This window comes from Odontomachus brunneus, unplaced genomic scaffold (assembly GCF_010583005.1).
Source record: "Odontomachus brunneus isolate Ranch 3 - 2012 unplaced genomic scaffold, Obru_v1 Obru_scaffold_010, whole genome shotgun sequence".
Lineage (NCBI taxonomy): Eukaryota > Metazoa > Arthropoda > Insecta > Hymenoptera > Formicidae > Odontomachus > Odontomachus brunneus.
The window spans coordinates 2,301,503-2,321,523 of record NW_022639460.1 but is presented as its reverse complement, the minus strand read 5'-3'; the positions used below and the strand labels follow the sequence as shown (position 1 = coordinate 2,321,523).

The following is a 20,021-nucleotide window of genomic DNA, read 5'->3' as shown; positions in this document are numbered from 1 at the left end:
AAGGGATGCTGGAATAGATGACGAAAATGCCCAAAAATGTCGATAACGTAGAGGCGATCATCTAATACGATCATAGCCAGATGGACTTTTATGATTATCATGACGTGGGACAATCGATTATGCAAACTTTATGATTATTTTAATTGCACTTGTGGATGAATATATTACATTGAACTAATAATTCAATTTTTATTATACAACAATGCGTATATTGTGTGTGTCATATCAATGTAGTTATGAAATTTGTTCAAAGTTACTCTCAGATATTACATTTTGCATGATATATTATTTACTGCAAATTTCGATTATTTCTTTCATCTTTTTTTGTATTTTTATCCCATCATTCCGTGTAGTAGAATATTAGTGTCATATAAATCATTCATAAAGAATGCAAACCTTCACAAATCGACTGGTAAAGTTGCTGTCAAATTTACGTACATTTGTCTATCTGGGTACTATTCTTTCCGTGTATTTTTTGTATATACAGGGTGTCCTTGATTCTCCTCTGCAATTTTTGTGAAAACGGATTGAGATGAACATAAAAGCCGTATACTGTTTTGCGATATTCGCAAATAGTCGAGATATTAATTAAAGAAGATTAGTGAATGATCACGCACGGTATGTTCAGCTCGATCCATTCTACGTTCCCAAAAAAATTTCGAAGGAGAGTCTGGGACACTCTGTCCATAAATATATGCTGCTTTGTTTTATTATGCTAGCAGGAAATATAACCACGCAAATCTTTCTGCAAACTTTTCGTGTATTTATGAGCTTCTCTAAGTTCAGTTGTAAAAACACAAATATTGCTTGAAATTTTCGTTAACGGAGCAAACACACTTACGGTATACATGCTGCAGAACTTTTGTATCGAGTAAATATTTACCAACTGACAACGCGAGATGTCATTTTTAAAATTTTTTATCGTTTTCGTTATATATCGAGCAATGCTGCGATTCATTGTTGCACTTTCAGTGTGTAAAAGCGCATGTAATTCTGCGCAACTGATATGACGTAAACTTTGCGGAAAAAGTCAGTATTTCGTCGGTAAAGTTTTCAAGTACGGCATTCTCTTAAATGTAATATATAAATCTCAGTTTAACTTTTAGCAAATTTGTTGCTGCATCAATACAGCAAAATATTTCCATTATATAATATAAGTTTAATAATTCATTCAACACACACATACACACACAATATATCTACTACATATAAATAATTAAAAGAATTATAAATTTTCTATCATCGATTATCTCGCATCATAATAATCATAAAAATCTATCTGAGTTCTTCTTTTTTTTTTCTTTGTTTTCCTCCAACTCGTTTCTTCTCTCCTCCTCTTCATCCTCGTCTTGCTGCTTTGACAGCCACCGATTTGAATAATACGGCACTTTGCATTCAGATACGGTGGTGTACGCCGCCACTTCCTACTTCACTCGTTCATGAACCGTAGACACCGCCGACGTCGTCGTCGTCGCTCTATCCATATCATCCCGTCCTACGGATGACAAATTATTTTGATTAATGGAACACCAACATTCGCAATGAATATTTCTTTGCTTTGACGAAGGCCAAGAGGCCGCGAAATCAATCATCACGATCTCGTCATTTGACGTTGTTTTTCCCTTTTCTCTCTCTGTTTTCTTTCTTTCTCTCCTTTATCAGGACACGGTCGTTTGTCATCTAAGAAGCGTAAGCGTCTCTGTATATTTGTATTACAATTATATTCCCGATCTTAAGCGCGCGATAAGAGCACGAGATATCCTCCGTTTCTCGCGCGGTCGACGTGAGAAGTCAGAGGCAAACTGCGGGCTTATTCTGACACGTAACCTCCAGGTGTTTCAAACCGGTGCGGATTTCACTCATCTCCCTCTCTCTCTCAATAAAAGCCCGCAAAAATCGCGAAGGACCCTCGTTCGTTGAGGCATCATCATCGTTCGCAACACGCGCTCGGCCAAATTTTCGGCCGCGAGGAAGGCCGCGAGAACGCGGATCGAGACGATGACGACGATGACGACGACGACGATGACGGGCGGCTCGCTGTAACCGCTCCGCTCCGCTGGCCTGGTTCCGTTGTTAAACTGCCCTCGAGATATAGAAACTGTTAATCTGTTAACCTACCTGCGCCTATAACGCGCCGTCTCGCGCACGATCTCCATAGCGTTGCGGTATCGAGCGACCTAGACGTCCGCCCTGCATGACGATCTCCCGACCACCATCGCGACCATTGTTGTTGTTATTGCCGCCGCCGTCGCCGCCCTCGTCGTCGTTGGCGGACAATCGACGAGATCTCGTTTGCGTTACAGTGGGTGTACTGGGAGAAAAAATATCTAGGAAATGAGAAACATTTATTCGATGGGTGTATTAATAATAGATTTATTTATACACCAATATGTGTAAAATATTTTTCAAATAAGAAAATATATTTTCTTAACCAGTTCATTGGTAATGGCACACATATATGCACCTTGAATAACTGCTACTTTTCAACGAATTTGCACACGACTTACAAGTAAACCCAAAAGTGACACTCCGATTTCTTTCTAATTTGGCACAAATGAAAAATAGAATGAAAAATGAAATGTAGAATATAGAAATAGAAAAAATATTTAGGTCATATTTTTTCATTTTGGCCCACTTTGAGTTTCGCGGGCAGTTTATATAGCTTTTTAATGTTCTCAATCCTATCATCAAATGCAACAAAAATGCATAAGAAATAAAATTGAATACAAGATATAGGTGTTTTTGGTTTGCTGATTATGAATATAAAGTCAAATGTGTAAAATTATTTATACATATCATATTACTTATAAATAATAAAATGTTTAAACAAAACATGTAAAAAATTGAAAGAAAATTATTTATACAAATAATTTCTCGGTTTGGCCGAGATTCGAACCATTTTTGACTAATTTAGCACAGATTTGAAATATTTCGGTTGGAATCTCGGCTAAAGAAATTTAGAATGGTTCGTGTCACAGTTATGCCGATTTTGTTAAAATTATTTAACTATATTTTGTATTCAATTTTATTTCTTATACATTTTTGTTGTACTTGATTTGATTGTATTGTTGTTGATGATAAGAGTGAGAACATTAAAAAGTTATAAAATTGAAACTCGTAAAATTCAAAGTGAGCCAAAGTGAAAAAATATAACCTAAATATTTTTTGTACTTCTACATTTGTGCCAAATTAGAAAGAAATCGGAGTGTAACTTTTGGGTTTACTTGTTAGTAAGGTTTTTGGGCCTGATTATGAATATGGAGTCAAATTTGGGAAATTTATAATGGCGGATCCAACATCGCAAATGGCTGACTTTGATATTCTATTGTGGATATGTGTCAAACTTGATATGTGCATGTTTTTTCGATCACTGATGACAAACACAAAGTCGAAATTACAAAATTTAAAATGGCGGATCCAACATGGCAGACTCAATATGATTCCTTCTAGTGACTAATGGTATTCCATTATGTTTATTCTTCGTAATTAGCTGGTGAAATATTATGATCCCAGAGTGCGGCACGTGGAGGATTTTACACTCCATTTTTTTATTAAAAGTTTTTTTGTATTTTTGACTTTGTATTCGTCATCCGTGACTGAAAAAAAACATGCACATATTGAGTTTGATACGTATCCATAATGAAATATCGAAGTTAGCCATTTGAAACCGCCATATTGGATCCGCCATTTTGAATTTTGTAATTTCGATTTTGTATTTGTTAATCAGCGAACCAAAAAACCTTTTATAGATAACCTTTCATATAAAATACGTCATTCGCTCTTACAAATTTTTGCACAAAACGATGGTTTCAGATCACCAGTGAACTGGTTAAAACCTTCTTATGAAAGCAATTGTTTATTCTGTTGAAATAAAAGCATTTGAATTCAAGTAAATGTATTATTATACTGAGAGAAAAAAATTGTTGATTTTATTAAAATTATAGAGTTATAAAGTTATTTTTGGCCCAATCATATTTTTTGATTGTTTTAATATGAAAATAATAATAGTAACATAAGGTTACACTTACTAATATTAGTAGAATTTAATGAAAAATGATTTTCTTAATTAATAATTTATAATAATTTCTCTACGTTATTATAATTACAGATATTAAACATTTTTTTCTCAGTATGTAACGACCACTAAACTAATATTTTTAATTTTTTTCTTCCAGTGCTTATAAATAAACCAAATTTATTTGCAATTGGAAATAATTTTCCTTTCCATGTTCACTAAGAGAAAAAAATATCTAAGAAATAAGAAATATTTATTCGGGAAATATTTATTGGGCATTAATAACATATTTACCTATAGTAATATAAAATATTTTACACTTAAAAAATATATGTATATATATTTTTTTAAGTGTAAAATATATATATAAATATATATATTTTCTTAAAATCTTAGCTTCTTATAACAGCTGTTGTCTACTCTTACTGTTTAAGAGAGAGAGCAAAAGAATTTAAATTAAAATCAATATTTAGGATCCGCTGAATAAATATTTCTTATTTTTTAAATATTTTTGCTCTCACAGTACTACGGACTGTGTTCTGTGTATGTGTGTGTGCACGCGCGTGTGTACGGATATTATGGTTTTATGATGCGGTTTACGATGTACGCGCGCGCGCATTCACGCGATATGAGATTGTATGTGTGCGTGCATGAGAGTCATAGAGACGAGAAGCGCGATAAAAACGTTTCATTGCCGGCGGGAGCCGGTTAAGAACAATCGCCGCGATCCATCCGCGAAATTAAAACCTATTTTACGTTGCCTGCTAAATCGCGGCACACACGCGCGGGGCCAGGTGACGTAATTGCGTTTAGTTGCGTCGCTCTGTCCCTGACCAGCCGCACTTTCTCTCCGCTTATCATAGACAAGTGAGGCACGCGCGAAATCGACTTCGGCTTCACGATCGTTTAATGGCAACAGAAGTCATCTGCAAATTAAGATCCCGGCGTGATCCGCCGCAGGCTGACGACGAGAGTCGATTCGACTACTCCAAACGGGATGTTTCCACACGGAGAAAGCAGCTCTGTTAGTGTAACTGAATTCTCTGTTATTTGAAGACCAAATGAAAAATATGGTTGTTGTGACGAACAGAAAGATTTCTATAGAAGATTTCTGCTGAGAACGAGTCGCTCTCAGTTATCTCGGCCGAGTTTTAATGCAGCCGAATGTTCAGACGAATGTTTCCGATCACAGTAACAGAGATATTATTTCTCGTCAGCGAGTTTTTTTTACCTGGCCTCCATTCAGTTAACCGAACAGAAATTTTTTCTTCGCTTTTAAAGTAGAAGAGACCGAGATTATATGGCCACAGGGATATGTTGTTTATGTGCTTTTTTAGCATCTTGAGAGGAATGGTGAGTACAAAATCGCGAAATGGTCCTTTTAAAACATAAATACTTTTCCCTGAGTTTCATAAAAATTAGAATAATATTATAATTAAGAAATAGAACAAAAAACTGATTTAGTAATAGTAAAGTAAATTTTCAAGTTTCTCGAAATCTTCTATTATTATTCTCCATTATGATTGAATAAAATGCAATTTTCATTCATAAAATGATAGAAATAGAGCAATCTTTTTCGTATTTTTCCATATTTTTTATTATATTTTGTTTGGTTATTCTATGTGATAATGATCCTTTATATAAAATATAAAGGATCATAAGGAATATTCATAAGGGATATAACTTTTGCAAAAAAATCGACTAATAAAGTTGCTGCCATATTTACGTATATCTGTTTATCTTGGCGGTTTGAAAATGGTTGAATATTTTATTCGATGCAGCTCGGATTATCCAATGCGCAAATTTAATATCCGTGAATCAATGGAAAAAAAAAATTTTTATTGGGCCATCGGTCGCGTTTCAAATTGCATCGGAAAAAGTGTTTGAGCTATATTGAAATTATACACTGAGAGAAAGAAAATGATTAATTTATCTAAAATTATGATAATTTTTGACGTTAAATATATTTTCTGTAGTAAAATGGTAGTACAGTAACATATCTTGGTAGAGATTGGACTTCGTTGGTGTTTAGCCACGAGATAATAAATTTTTATTTAACATCATTACGAGACAATAATTAGGTTAGATCTAACTTAGATTAGATTTGATCTGGGAGCAAGTCCATCGACCAAATGTTAACTTCTAGTGGCTAAATAAGTAAATTAGCTAATGATTAAACAAACGAGATTACAGTTGAGATTACAGTTGAGTATGAGATAAGTAGTTGCTAGATAGTAATGTAACGCTCAATTCTATTTTCTTTAACATTTTTATGAAGTTAACGTAATCTCAATCTTAATTGTAATATGCTAATGATGATACAGTAGCTGAATTATATATTTTTCAATAGACAGCATCATCTAAATTATCATCATCCTTAAATATATCCGGATTTATATATATATATATATATATATATATATATGTATGTATGTATATGTATATACCTCGGCTCTATTTTATCATATTTCATGGCTAAACCTTAGACATCTAATTCTAGATATCTATTCTATCGGTTCTATTTCTATTAGATATCTAATAGAATATAATCTAATATATAATGTATTCCATATTTAATCTATTCTAGATTCCATATCTAATTCTACATATTTCGTTGAATAATCAACCAATAGTGAATTGGTAATGAGCCAGACAATTTAATATAGCCTGTACTAGCTAGTTACTAGTTAGCTTTTGACTGAGGTCAGTTAGTTACATTTTTACTTGGGATGCATATAAGATCGTTATTACTAACATTACAGTAGAATTTAATAGGTAGTTTTACTTTTCTCGATCATAACTTTTAGTAAATATTCCTCTATGTGATTATAGTTACAAGTACCAAACATTTTTTCTCAATGCAAGTTACATTTTCCCGATTGACTCAAAGTCCCGTTTCCCACCTGATTTCCGCTCTAAACACGTCAAATTCGTTTGATGGATCTGTTAATTCTTCAGTCATATAACGCGCGACCGGCTGCCAAGAGGAAGGGGGGAATGAGGGCCTGTTGAAAAAAAGATTCTTAACTCTCCGGAGGCGTTTTTACATAATTGTCGTCTGTCAAGATTCCGCCGTAATCACAATCGCGGTTACGTTCCGCGATCGCGACAACCGGCTCTGATGTCCTTCCGTGAGTTAGTCCGTCGGTCAGTCAGTCGAGCGAAATGTGTCATTTCGCCGGCGAGGGAGGGGGAGGGAAGGGAGATAGAGACAGGCAGGACAGAGAGGCAGGAACGACGGGGTCAATCTATGCGCATAGATTGTCGCGCCGCCGATACGATTACTTCCTCGCTAGATCGCCGATAATGAAAGACGAAGAGCGAAGCGAAATAACGAACAGACGGACGGCACTCAGCCGCCCGATCGGATTCCCGTTCCTGCCTTCCGGAACGGGAACGCGCCGCAGAACGTCCGCTTCTGGCGTCGCGCGGTAGTGGGCCGCTATCTTCGCGCCGTTTTCCTCCCACTGAGAGGACGAGGTGGAGCGAGGGAGAAACAGAGAGAGAGAGAGAGAGAGAGAGAGAGAGAGAGAGAGATTGCTCTCTATAGAACGAGAACGCAGGTGACGGGTCACCGGCAGGCTATTTACCTACTTTAACCTACCTACCTCGCGCGCCCGCCTACTTCGGCGGGTTGCGGTGAGAAGGAGGATGGGCAGGAGGGGGAGGGAGGGAGGGAGAGAGCGGAGGAGGAGGGGGGGAAGAGAGAGAGAGAGAAGTCGACCCGACGATGATACCCTGACACCGTACTCCGCGGCGTGCGCGCGATTTTTGGTGAACGGATTAAGTCCGCCTCGCGCTCTCCCGTATGGATCTAACACGCGACACGGATTCCGCTCTAGACGATCGCGCGTAACGTAGGCGGAGAGACGTAGACCCGGCTCGTACGCTGCGGGTCGGGATGCGCGCGAATAACGGAGGTCGCGGCGGGACGCGCGCTCGAATGTGCAGTCTATTTTGTTTTGCGCACGTCGCCGGCGAGAATCCGAGCGCGAGCGTTCGCCTGTACAGTCGGTCGCAAATCGGTGGCGTAGTACTCTTTATCGGGGTGTTGCTTTGCAACGTCTCAAGCTGTCAGAATTGCGAAAGTCACCGCCGTTTGGTTTACTCCACACTGAGAGAAAAAAATAGTTGGAATAACTATAATCTCACTATATTTTATAGTTCGTTTTTTGGCCTCAAACATATATTTATAGTTCATCTAAACATGAAGTTATAGTAGAATAAACCCAGATTTATAGTCACCATCTTATTACTTTATATATATGGTAAAGTATCTTTTGGGAATATAGTTACATGTACCTATATTTGCCAAATATTCCAATTGTATTGATTATATAAAATAGTTAATTTCTCTTACCATTCAATATTTGCTACCTTACTATAGTTTTTATTTCAAATAATTATAATTCTTGGTAAAAATTTTACACGGGTCAGTTATACTATGCTCATATTGTAAATATTACAAATATTATAGTAATATTTACTATAAAAATTATATTCCTAACTATAATCTTTTTACTATGCCATTATAGTTCCAAATATCATACATTTTTTTCTCAGTGTACGCGCAGTAATCGATCACGCACAGATATGGAGAAATTACTTCTCGGAATAATGCTCGCTTAATTTAAGATAAATTCTTTCTTCCGAGCGTCACCAAAATGTTGGCCTCTATACTGTCATAACTGATTACAATGCACGCACGTCAACGGTGATTTGCAAGTGATTCTGAAAAGTCGAGGCGTTGCAGTTTCGTTCGATGAAAGGTGTGCAAATCGATTTGCAACCGACTGTACATTCCGCATAGAAAAAAAACTTTGGAATCTGATTAAGATCCAGACGGTAAATGAGCTGTGTAATATCCGACGTCTGCCTTCGCGGGCTTATACATTAGATCAAACTGAACAAAAAAACCCTCTACCATTAATTTTTAATTAGAGAAGATTGGTATATTATCGCGTAAAATCGTGCGACAATTTATTTTGATTGATAATTAAAAATTTACGCCGTTATTTACGAATTGTAGAGGATTCTTTTCGCTTAGTTTAACCTAATATACAAGCACACGTCGTCACTACAGCTCATTTATCATATCGTGTATGATCATTCACAAATCAATTAATATTTCGATCATTATTGCGATTTTCGCAAAACGGTATTGGATTGTTTATCTCAATTTGTTCCACGTTCTTATGACAGATTGTGAAATTGAGCTGAGACACCCTGTATAGTTCGGTACAAATTTTGATAAATTTTTCGTGTTTTTTTCTTTTCGTATTTCTATTTCATCATTGTATATGATAAATATGAATGCGATCTGACCAATCACAAGGTCAATAACTCAATGTTGATTTTCGAGGCGGATTTAATGTATTTAAAGCTGCTGTAAAGTTACGTATATCAATCTATCGGAGAGAGAGTGAGTAGTATTTTTTATAAAATTTGCGACATTTTTTTACGAGTTTATACAGCATAATGATATTCAATCACAGTTGATGTGATATACATTTGATACAGAATAATATACAGTGACAATGATATACAGTTCTACTTGTAAAATAATTTTGGACACTTGGTACTTTGAGCTCTCAATCTGCTCGTATTCAGAAATTCACAGTCTCGTTAATTTTACGTGCTCATAAATTTGCCGAAAAGAAAGTGTCGCAAACTTTATGCAAACGACTATATGTCGTACACGTCGCTCGCGACGTCACCTCGTCCGAATTCTCTCTACCTGTCTTCACGAGATCTTCTCTTCACAACAGATTACGAAATCGCGATTTCAGACTCGCGTGGACGATGTAATCGCGGCGTGCACTTGTAATCGTCGAATGGTGTCAGTGCATAATAATACCTAAATGTAGTTTTGCAGACAAAGTTTTACAACTTTTTTTGTTAGACCAAAAAATCAATCGAATGTGGATTATCAGAAAAAATTATTTATCAATTGAGAACCACTATCAGAAATTACTATCGCGTTCTCAAGGACGAAACTCTCGAATTTACCGCCGTTTTCAGACTATTACAAGCAAATAGAGAAAATGTTGAATTTGCACAACAAAAGAGTATTACAGAAAACTCTGTTGTCTAAAAGCAAAAGAACATGTCTTTGATTTTGCTACATAAAATTCCCGACCTATTCACTCCACAAAAATTGCGGACGAGAGTCTGAAGCATCCTGTATAAGCATTTAATGAATGACGATACTTTCTTGTAAATATGATTTTGTGTGGCATGTGATTTTGGATTGCAAATGTGATTTCATATCATGAGCGCGATTTTGCGATAAAGATTCAATCGAATTGCGATTCAAGAAAAGAGAAAATCGCAGTGCTTGCGAGATATCGCAAAATTACACAGCCCTAGATGTATTTACGGTCGCGAGTTACGGCTGGTCGCTCATATAGTGTCAGGTGGCGAAATCATTCGTGTGTATTGATCTTTGATTCGGCGAAGGAGGCGATAACATGCGGGAAAGCTCTGGCACCGCCCTCGACGAACTGACGTTTCCAAGCGACCCTCAACATGCATAAATCTCAGCGTGCAAACGGAGCGAAAGAGCGCACACGATGCATGCACAGGTAGTATTATTATTGCTTCTCCCCCCCTCCTCCCTATCACCCCCTCGTGGCTCGACAGTCCATCGATCTTGCGCCGGATAAGGTGACAATTTTTTCCATATTCAGGCCGCGAAAGCGGGCCACCTCTCGTCTTGGCGACACGTAGACAAAGCGAGAAACGAGCGGTCCTAAGTAAAAGTATCGTGACGCCGCGCTCATCTAACGGCATCGTCTAAAGGGTACTCGAGAAATAATAGGGCCAAGGCTCGAGTCGTATTAGAGGCTCATGACACTTATACAACGCGACGTTATCTAAGGATGTTTTACAAATGTGTCTTGTCATCGAGCCTTGAGCCACCGTTTTTTCTCAGGGGCGCGAGATTACCTCATTTTTGCGGCCGAGAAGAGCCTGAATTGATAGAATTGGGATATCTAGGATCGATTTCTCCAACCTCTTGGTAAGTTAACTAACAGTTAAATCATATGTCTGTTTTTTCTGTAAATTAGGCAAAGACAGGCATATGATTTAACTGTTAGTTAGTTTGGGAGATTGGAAAAATTGGCCCATATGCTTATTCGTAGAACATATAGAAAAAAAAAGTTTAGTATTTGTAACTATAATCACTCAGAGAAGCAATTACTATAAGTTATAGTCAAGAAAACCATTTTTTCCTATTAAATTGTAATATAATGTTAGTGATGATGACTTTATATGTGTGTTATTATTATCATTTTACAATAAAAATATGATTAGGGCCAAAGATAATTATAATTTCAGTTAAATCAACTATTATTTTCTTTCAGTATAGTTACATTGTTATACTTTTACACTGAATATACTAATAAACATTTGGTTTACAAAACCGAGTGAAACGCGAAGTGGACTCGACGATAAAGGGTAAAAATTTTACTTTTGAATTAAATTATAAATAATGATAAAATTTTTATTTCATCTATTTAAAAATCCAAATCGATCGGGATATTTGAAAAGTGTATATTCATCCGTAGAACAGTTAGTTATATTTTTATATACCGAATACACTAATAATAAGTACTAAAAATTTGGTTTATAGAATTGACTAAAGCGATACGCGAGGTAGACATTAAACGGCAAGGGATAAAAAATTACTTTTTGGCCGTTTTCACTTTAAATTAATATCTTGTTTCTCGTATCAATCGTAGACACGATCTGAATACTCTATCAAAGAATGAACGTATTTGATTAAAAATTAGAAAATTTCAAAATCCTGCCACGAGAAATAAAATTAATTAAAAAAGATGAGAAGGATAAAAAATAGCCGCTTGATGTTTTAGCGCTAAAAGTGTTTCAGCCGTTTTGCAAACGCATGTACAGTTTGACAGATAGTCAATGGAAGATTAACTACAACACTTTGCTTCTAATAAATTTTGGGATTCATCATTGTGTATTCAATAGAAATTGACTCAGTGATTTCCAAAAAATAAATTTTCCCATTGGATATCGGGGAGATGTATTGAAATTCATAAGCGTGTTGCAATCTTCCCTCCACCGCACGTACATACGCTCACATTGACGCCGGCTCGCCAGTATACCTGCCTGCTAAATCATCTGCCGATTTCGCAACTGCAACCGTCATTTCCTCCTCTTTATTCTCCCGATTTTTTACCAATTCGTAACGTCGACGCAATCGAAATTCAGCGACCGCAATAATCGCGACTGATTAATCTCTTCCCCCATTGTGGCGTCTCGTTGACATTTGCTAATCGCGTCGTACTCGTTGGCAACGCGGGACAGAGACAAAGAGAGAGACAGAGAGAAAGGGAGAGAGGGGAAGAAGAGGGGGAGAGAGAGAGAGAGACAGCGGACGTTCGCCGACGTTTGCGTGGGCTGGCTCGGTGAATCGATCGGGCGCTAGATCGGGATGGCCGATCGCGGGATTCCTTCCGAGCGAGTGGCTCGAACTGGCGCAATAATCAGCTTTGACCGGCTTCGGCGCGAAACGGATGAAATATCGACTAAATATAACCGGGGCCAGAAACCGGTGGAAAAGAGGGGCAGGCAGAGCGGCGGGAGCCTCGCGCGCGTCCCGAATGTAGGACATCGCCGTCGTCTTCGAGAAGATACACCGAGCGAAAGAACGAATGAGCGAGCGATACCGAACGATTCCCTCCGCGACGCGGATCGAGCGTGGGTAGAGAGTAGACTGTGTGTGCGTATGTGTGTGCGCGCGTGTGTATGGGGTTGCTTATGGCGCGACGCGGGATGTGCGATTTTGCGATATATCGCAAGCAATGCGACACTTAACTGGACATTTATAGCAAAATCGCGTCTGTGACTCGAAATTATGCCCGCAATTCAAGATCACTCGTCATTTTAGTTGTCTGTGCAAATATCGCGCGACAATTAATGATATTTTATATGACACTAAAGAACTAGAGACACTAAAGGAAAAATATTTAAAAATTAATAAATATTTATGTATATTATTAGGTGGGTACTGTTGACTTTTACGATTTAATTACTTAAATAAAAATTCTTCTCATTTAAACTGAATATTGTTTATTCGGTTTAAGTGAAGGGGATTTTGATTTAAGTTATTTAACTTCATTACACTTTCATTTTTAACTATATTCTTTCACAGTAAAACCTTTGTTTCTTTATAATAAACATTGCAAAGAATATTTTTATGCAGTGCAGAGAATTGATTTATTTATTTTTAATATATTAATATTTATTTAAACATTACGGTCCCTATCATGTCCCAAGTTCCCTTATGATTAAAAATCGCGTTAGTGATATAACATCTCGTTTGCGATAAAAAATTGCGCGCGATTTAAAATCATATTTGTGATGAAAAATTGTGATGCGATATATCGCATTCATTGCGATTTTTGAAGAAGATCGCATCGCGATACACAATTTCATAAATTGCACATCCTCACCGATACGTCGAATAACGCCCCGTATTTCCGAGGGGAAGCACGCCCACGACGCTCCATTTGACCATTCGGGTAAAAAGAAACACGCGATGTCTCGTTTCAAAATCGGTACTTTAAAATTGGAGATTTGTGAGAGGCACTTTGGCGGCGGATAATAGGAAAGTGATAGAAGCGTCGAGATAGAAGCGAACGCGCGGCTCTAAATAAATCGCGAGACGGATTGCGTGAGAGGGGAAATCTAAAATTGAACATGAGATTATTTAAAATCGAAAACTTAATGTATTAATACTCGATTTCGAAATCTCGTGTATAAGAAAGAAGTTAGTATTTTTAGAAATGCTGAACACATATGTGCACGTTTAGTTTTTTTTGTGTATATTATAAAAATTAATTTGATTTTAAATTAATAATCATTTTTATCATTATACTTTGTTACTCTAAATTCTTAACGTTCTACTGATAGTAGATTCTAAAGTTAATGCAAATAATAACATTTTTGGTTTTATATTTTGATTTTCTTATCATATCATATATTTTTGCATAATTTTACCAAAAATAAATAATTTTTTTTTTTCACAATTTCTAATACAAAAAAAGATTTCTACACGACTGAATAAAAAAAGAAAGTCGATTTGAAGAAAAAGTTAAGATCTAAGAAGTCTCTGTAGTGGCGCGATGGGGATTTTATATATACCCTTTAATATATATGAGAAAATTTTAATTCAACGACTGTATGTAAAAGACGTCGACGGAACTGCCCGGAGAACTGTGAGGATTAATTGATGCTTTCAATGAGATTTTGCTGATTACAGTTCTATACTTACAACTGCATCATCAATTACGTGGCATTCCGTTGAAGAATACACTGATTGTACTTTAGAGAGTTGACGGTATTAATTATGACGACGTCGGCAAGAGGTTATCGATGATGTGGGATTATATATTATCGTCGATATTGAAGAGAACTCGTTATCGTTATATTTTCAGTGGCGCGCGATAGCCGTGCTCGCGCCAGGTCGCTTTGGTCGTCTGAAATTGATCCCCGTGAAAGTAATCCCCGTGTTAGACGTTACGCGGACGCGTTACGTCGACGTAAGCCCGCACTCGCGGGGAATCAGCAATGTGTCTCTCCCCTATCGAGTCGTTATTGGCGATTCCCATGCCGTCGTTGCGGACGGCGGTTGCCGTTCCTGTTTCGCCGTATTCCACTTAGAGCCACGCTTTGGCCCGTGCTTTCACTTCGGCAACGAACACTTTCGCCTCTTCGTCGTCGCGTCGTGTCGCGTCGCGTCTCGTCTCGTCTCGTCTCGTCTCGTCTCGTCTCGTCTCATCTCGACTCGTCGTTGTGAAGAATTCTCTGCGAAGAAAGAACAGCACGAATTTGCGTCCAATGCAATTCGACACTTGATTTTCACCTGAAATTCTTCCAGATATTTTCAAAATATTGTTTTATCGGTTGTATATACAAAAAAATTAGTATCACTAAAAAGAAATTACTCGATAAGAAATTAACAATCTGATATTTCTGATCAAAATATCGATAAATTTTTGTATGCAATCAGGAAAAATCTGATGAGAAATTTTGGTTCATAATTTTTTGATTGGTTTAAAATTTTTTGATCGGATATAAAAATTTATCGGTATTTTGATCGGAAATATTCGTTTGTCAATTTTTTATTGAATAATTTTTCTCAGTGATCCACTTAAAATTAATATACTCAAATTAATAATCATTGTTTCACATATAAACAACATATATATAATTTTTTTAGAAGAGAATTTCAAAATTTTGAATTTCAACAATATTATAATTTTGGAATTAAGAAAAAAATATAAAAAAAAATTTTGACATTGAAATAAAACGGACGAAACAAATAGATAAATTATTATTATATTTTATCATTTATCACACATTAAAATGGAATATATAAAACAATCTGAGTTGAAATTTTTATCCTACTTTCAGCTTCACTATTTCATTCAACACCTGTTTTGATATTTCTATAATACATTTTATTTTGACGCTAAAAAAAATGGAAATTTCGCACATCAGAGCTAAAATAGGAATAAATTGCATTATTAGAATTAAACCTACTTTGCTAATTTAACCTGCTGCGTTGTAGAATTTATATTTATATTATTGTAGGTTTAATATAGGGTCAAAATTTTGACTCTGGAAATAGAGATAAAACGAAATTATTATCAGTACTCATAGAAAGGTAAATTTTTATCCCTTGCGGTTCTTCCCCGAATTAATCTCGATATAGGACGATTTCAAATCAAAGAGAGAGAGAGAGAGCCCGATGGGGCTTGTGAGGGTTACCGTGTCGTCACGAGTGCACCTCGAAAAGCCACTGTGAGTTCGAAAACTAGTTCAATTAGAGAAAACCGCGGAAAAGGAGATATCTCTGACGGCGCATCGAGGTATGAGGGTTTCGGGGGCAAGCCGAGCCGCCGTCGCCGGCCCGTAAAACAGCGTAAAAGACCTTCCTCCCGTTTGCCTCGTACACGATAGGCACTGTCTCTTCCTTCGCCCCGAATGAATGGTTAATAAACACATCCCTGTTTTGGTCCATCTACTGAATAATCACAAATGATGCGGCCACTTTCGATCGCGCGAGTTCCAATTTCGATCGATCTCCCGCGACGACAATCAACTTTGAGCGAAATTACGTGCGACGCAGTCTTGCGATCTGACGATTGAAGAAGCAATATCTCTTCAGAGTAGGCCGCAATCAACTGAACTGCGGATACACACCAGCCCGGGGATCGAATAGAAAATTCAATTACCCGCAAGAGCGTCCCAGTAAACGTACACAGCCGGGAATGGACTCTATTTCTCCCTTCGGGTGCTATTTCTCGCCCGGGGTCGAATTTCAAATTTCCCGTTCGAGATCCCGAGTCCGCTGGTCCGGGCTTCCTTCCTCGCGCTTCCGTGTGACAAAAACCATACCACCGCGGCGTTCTTGCTTCAGGGTATCGATATATTTACCCGAGTTTCATCACTTTGCTAGCGCACGTTTTAGCCTTTCGTTCGCCCGCCCGCCCGCCCGCCCGCTCGATCGCTTGGAAACGAAAGAGAGAGAGATCAAAAGATCGTCTCGCCGAAGCGAGGGAGGAAGAGCAAGAAGGAGAAGAAAGAGCAGAGGACGCCGGTGGTTTCTCGCAGGCGCTCTCGGGAGAGCCGAAAAAAGGTCTTCCAAGCACGAGACGCCGGCGGTTTCGGTGAAGCAGCCGAACGCGAATCGCCGTCGCGGGTTCGAGACGTGCCGAGGCTGTGACCGCGTTTTACGCTGAGCTAAGTGGCACGCGCCTGCTTGCCTGCCTTTACCTGCCTGCCCTCTCGCTCTCTTCCACACACACGCCCCCTCTCTTTTCCATACATACACACGTGCTCGTCTCGTTCTCCACCCTGGCCGGCATTACGACGCGCCTCCACCACCATCAGCACCACCAGCGGGTCGACACGTTCTTCGTCTTCCTTCTCTTTGTTCCTCCTCACCTCTTCGTCCTTCCTCGCCCCGTCCTGCGGCTTGCCTCACCTCACCTCACCTCACCTCACCTCACCTCATCTCGCCTTACCTCGTCGCGCCGGGAACTCCTCTTCACTTTCTCCCTTCGCAGAAGTCCCGGAAGTCCCGACGCTTAATCTCCGACTGCCGCGGTTCAACTCGGAGTCATGGTAACTACCGTGGTGGGTGTAACTTCGTCTCGTGAGTCGGGTTCGGTTTCTCGGGCGGTAATGGGGGTTACCTAGCAACGCTATTTTTCTTCCTATTCTTCTGCATTATTTATTGTTATTACTCGTTTTATTCCTCGTGGAAAGTAAGGATAAACAGCCAGCCTACGCGTAGGAAGTATTTTATGGTTAATTAATTAATATTTCATGATGATAGGTGCGCAAGCTGGTGCGCAAGCGAGCACACGTGTTCGCGAGAATGCTCCAGGCGGGAATGCATTTTGTCAGATATATGTGCTTGAGAGTTAAATTTGTATAGCAGAACAAATGCTGGTTCGTAAGATTTTATTCTGTTGAGTATTATAGTTGATATGAAAATGGAATTCTCTGCTTAATACCGTAAAAGTATTACCGACATTACGGACTGAAAAAAACACAGGTTCCCATAGTATTTCTGTTTCGATTCTAGACAGAGCCCATAAATCATAGTCATGTATCATAGACTGCGCTTTGCTGTAGGAGGGATAAAGTTAGTATTAGTAGAAGAGGACAATAGAGATCAAGATGTTTCCTTTGTCTAATTTGTTTTTTGGGAAGAATAAAGGACTGATCACACGATAAATGTGCCCTCTCCCTCTTTCACTATCTTTCTCTCTCACTTTTATTTTCCTTATATCGTCCGCTTCTAGAGTACTGCCTGAGTTGAAATTTTGACCCTTGAATCTTGAATTCTACACCGCAGTAGGAGCTAAGATAGCAAAGTAGGTTTAATTTTAATGATATAATTTACTCCTACTTTGACCCTTATGATGTCTGAAATTTCCGTTTTCGCTTGCTTTTGCGTCAAAGTAGATTGTATAATAGTAGGATCTTAGGAAGTAAAGTAGGTTCAGTTGCGAACCTCTATTGAAGCTTTAGCTCCTACATAGAATTTATGTATTTTATAGAATTCAAGGTTTAATATAGGGTCAAAATTTCGACTCGGAAATGAGTGTCAGTATCGTCAAAATAGGTTTCACCTAGGTTATAGATTATCTAAGTAGTCTCAAACTATTTTTAAGAGCGTCAAAGTAGCGTCAAAATTTTAACAAGGTAGAGTTAAAGGTTCAAAAGAGAAGTTAATGAGTATCAATATCGTCAAAGTAGGTTTTGCCTAGACTATAAACCGTCTAAGTAGGCGCAAACTATCCTTAAGAGTGTCAAAGTAACATCAAAATTTCGACTGGGGTGCATGACAAAGAAAGCATTCGACTTAGCATGTATTTGTCCTTCAATCTTGTTATCAGCCGTTTCGTAAGAGTTCCATAATCTATTCTATAAGTTTATTCTATAAACAGAGAATCCATGGTTGAGTGAGAAATGGGATTTCCAATTGGTATTGTAATGGAATCATTAACCCTCTGCTGACAACGTGAAGTTGTGGAACATATCAAGCAACGTGTGTTTGAGGTCGGATTCGAGCCCATCGTTGTCAGCAGACGGTTAATTTTGGAACAAATTTGGGCATTCTAATCGGAATTTATATTGTACACTAAGAAAAAATACTAAAAAAGTTATTTGTGGGGTACAAAATTTATTTCTGTAAAATATAAACTTTATTTCTGTGAATTAATTTTATATCAATTAATTTTCAAATCTTTTTTGTGTATCTGGGAAAATTTTGGGAAATTTCTATAATGAGAAAAAATAATTGAAAATTGATTTGTAAGTTTTATTATTATTTTATTATCATTATTATTTTACTATTATTCATTATTTACTTCTATTAATATAAGCTTTGTATTCCACAAATAAATTTTCTAGTACCTTTTTTGTGTAAATATTCAAATTCATGCAAAATTAAGGCGATTTTAAACACAAGGACCGGCTATGACGGCGGCCTTGATGAACACTGGTGCGCACTGGTGCATCCAATTGAATTATTCTGTCAGATATGTATGCTAGAGGATGAAATTTTTCCAGTGAACGAGAGAAAGAGAGCGTGATGCGACTCGATTGACGTAACATTTATTTATGAGAAAGGAACTGCTCGTCGGAGGACACGCCGACGCTGAAGCAAAACGTTTTCGCCGCGCGGCTTCCGATAGGTTTCCATCGGACTTGCTCGCGGATTATTCCTATGAATAACAAGCGCGCCGGGGGAAAAATCAGCGAGGGCAGGGAATAGAGAATGCGCGCGCGCGCGTTTCCACCTCCGATAAGCAGGGGTGAGGTCGCCTTCGCGACGACACGAGGAGCTTCCCGATATTCGAGGAGGCGTGCATTTCTGATACGGGTTCCTACTTCGATATGTCAAGGACTGCGATTAGCGCCGCGGAGCGATTGGTAAACGTCCCCGTAGAGACTGACACACACACACACACACGCGCGCGCGCACACACACGCACACACGAACAACGGACAAAGCGAGGCGACGCCAAATGGTACGTCTCTCACTACCAGCAAAGAGGAGTCATTCTATACTCGGGGTTCACCTCTTCTTCCATTATCGCGCCGTACCGCCCCCGCGAGTGTCCGATTTTTTGTCGGCCCTTTTGCCGAGAAAAGAGATAAGCGATTTCCTGTGACTTCGTTACGTCATTATCCCGCGAGAGACGTCATTTCGTCGAGCGTAGGAGTTCGTTGTTCGCCGCGACCACGTAGCTCTCTCAGAACGTTAAAATTATTATTATATTTATATTTCCATAGGATTGTGTGAAATTCTGTTGAAAATTATTCAAAGCTCGAAGTCCAGCACGTCTTTTTGTCTTTTATTTCTTTTTTTACCTCGTTCTTGCCTGAAGTGTTATTAGTGTCCCAATATTTTTGGCACTTGACGATTTTTATTAATTCCCCCCCCCCCCCC

The 20,021-nt window shown here is 38.3% G+C and overlaps 1 protein-coding gene and 1 long non-coding RNA gene across 9 annotated transcripts in view; one reads left to right on the top strand and one right to left on the bottom strand.

Annotated features, from left to right (window-relative positions):
* LOC116840472 (protein roadkill) overlaps positions 1-20,021 on the top strand; it is a 223,911-nt gene that overhangs the window by 30,973 nt on the left and 172,917 nt on the right. The gene's annotated exons all lie outside the window — the stretch shown is intronic.
* The window catches only part of LOC116840474, a 19,523-nt gene continuing 792 nt past the window's right edge, over positions 1,291-20,021 (bottom strand). Inside the window, exons 2-3 of one of the 2 annotated variants that reach the window (XR_004377366.1) lie at positions 2,119-2,327; positions 1,291-1,495 (exon numbers count right to left, since the gene is read on the bottom strand). This is a non-coding gene — a long non-coding RNA (uncharacterized LOC116840474). Of the gene's footprint in view, positions 1,496-2,118; positions 2,524-20,021 lie in introns of those variants that run through there. The other variant, XR_004377365.1, reaches the window with a different exon arrangement.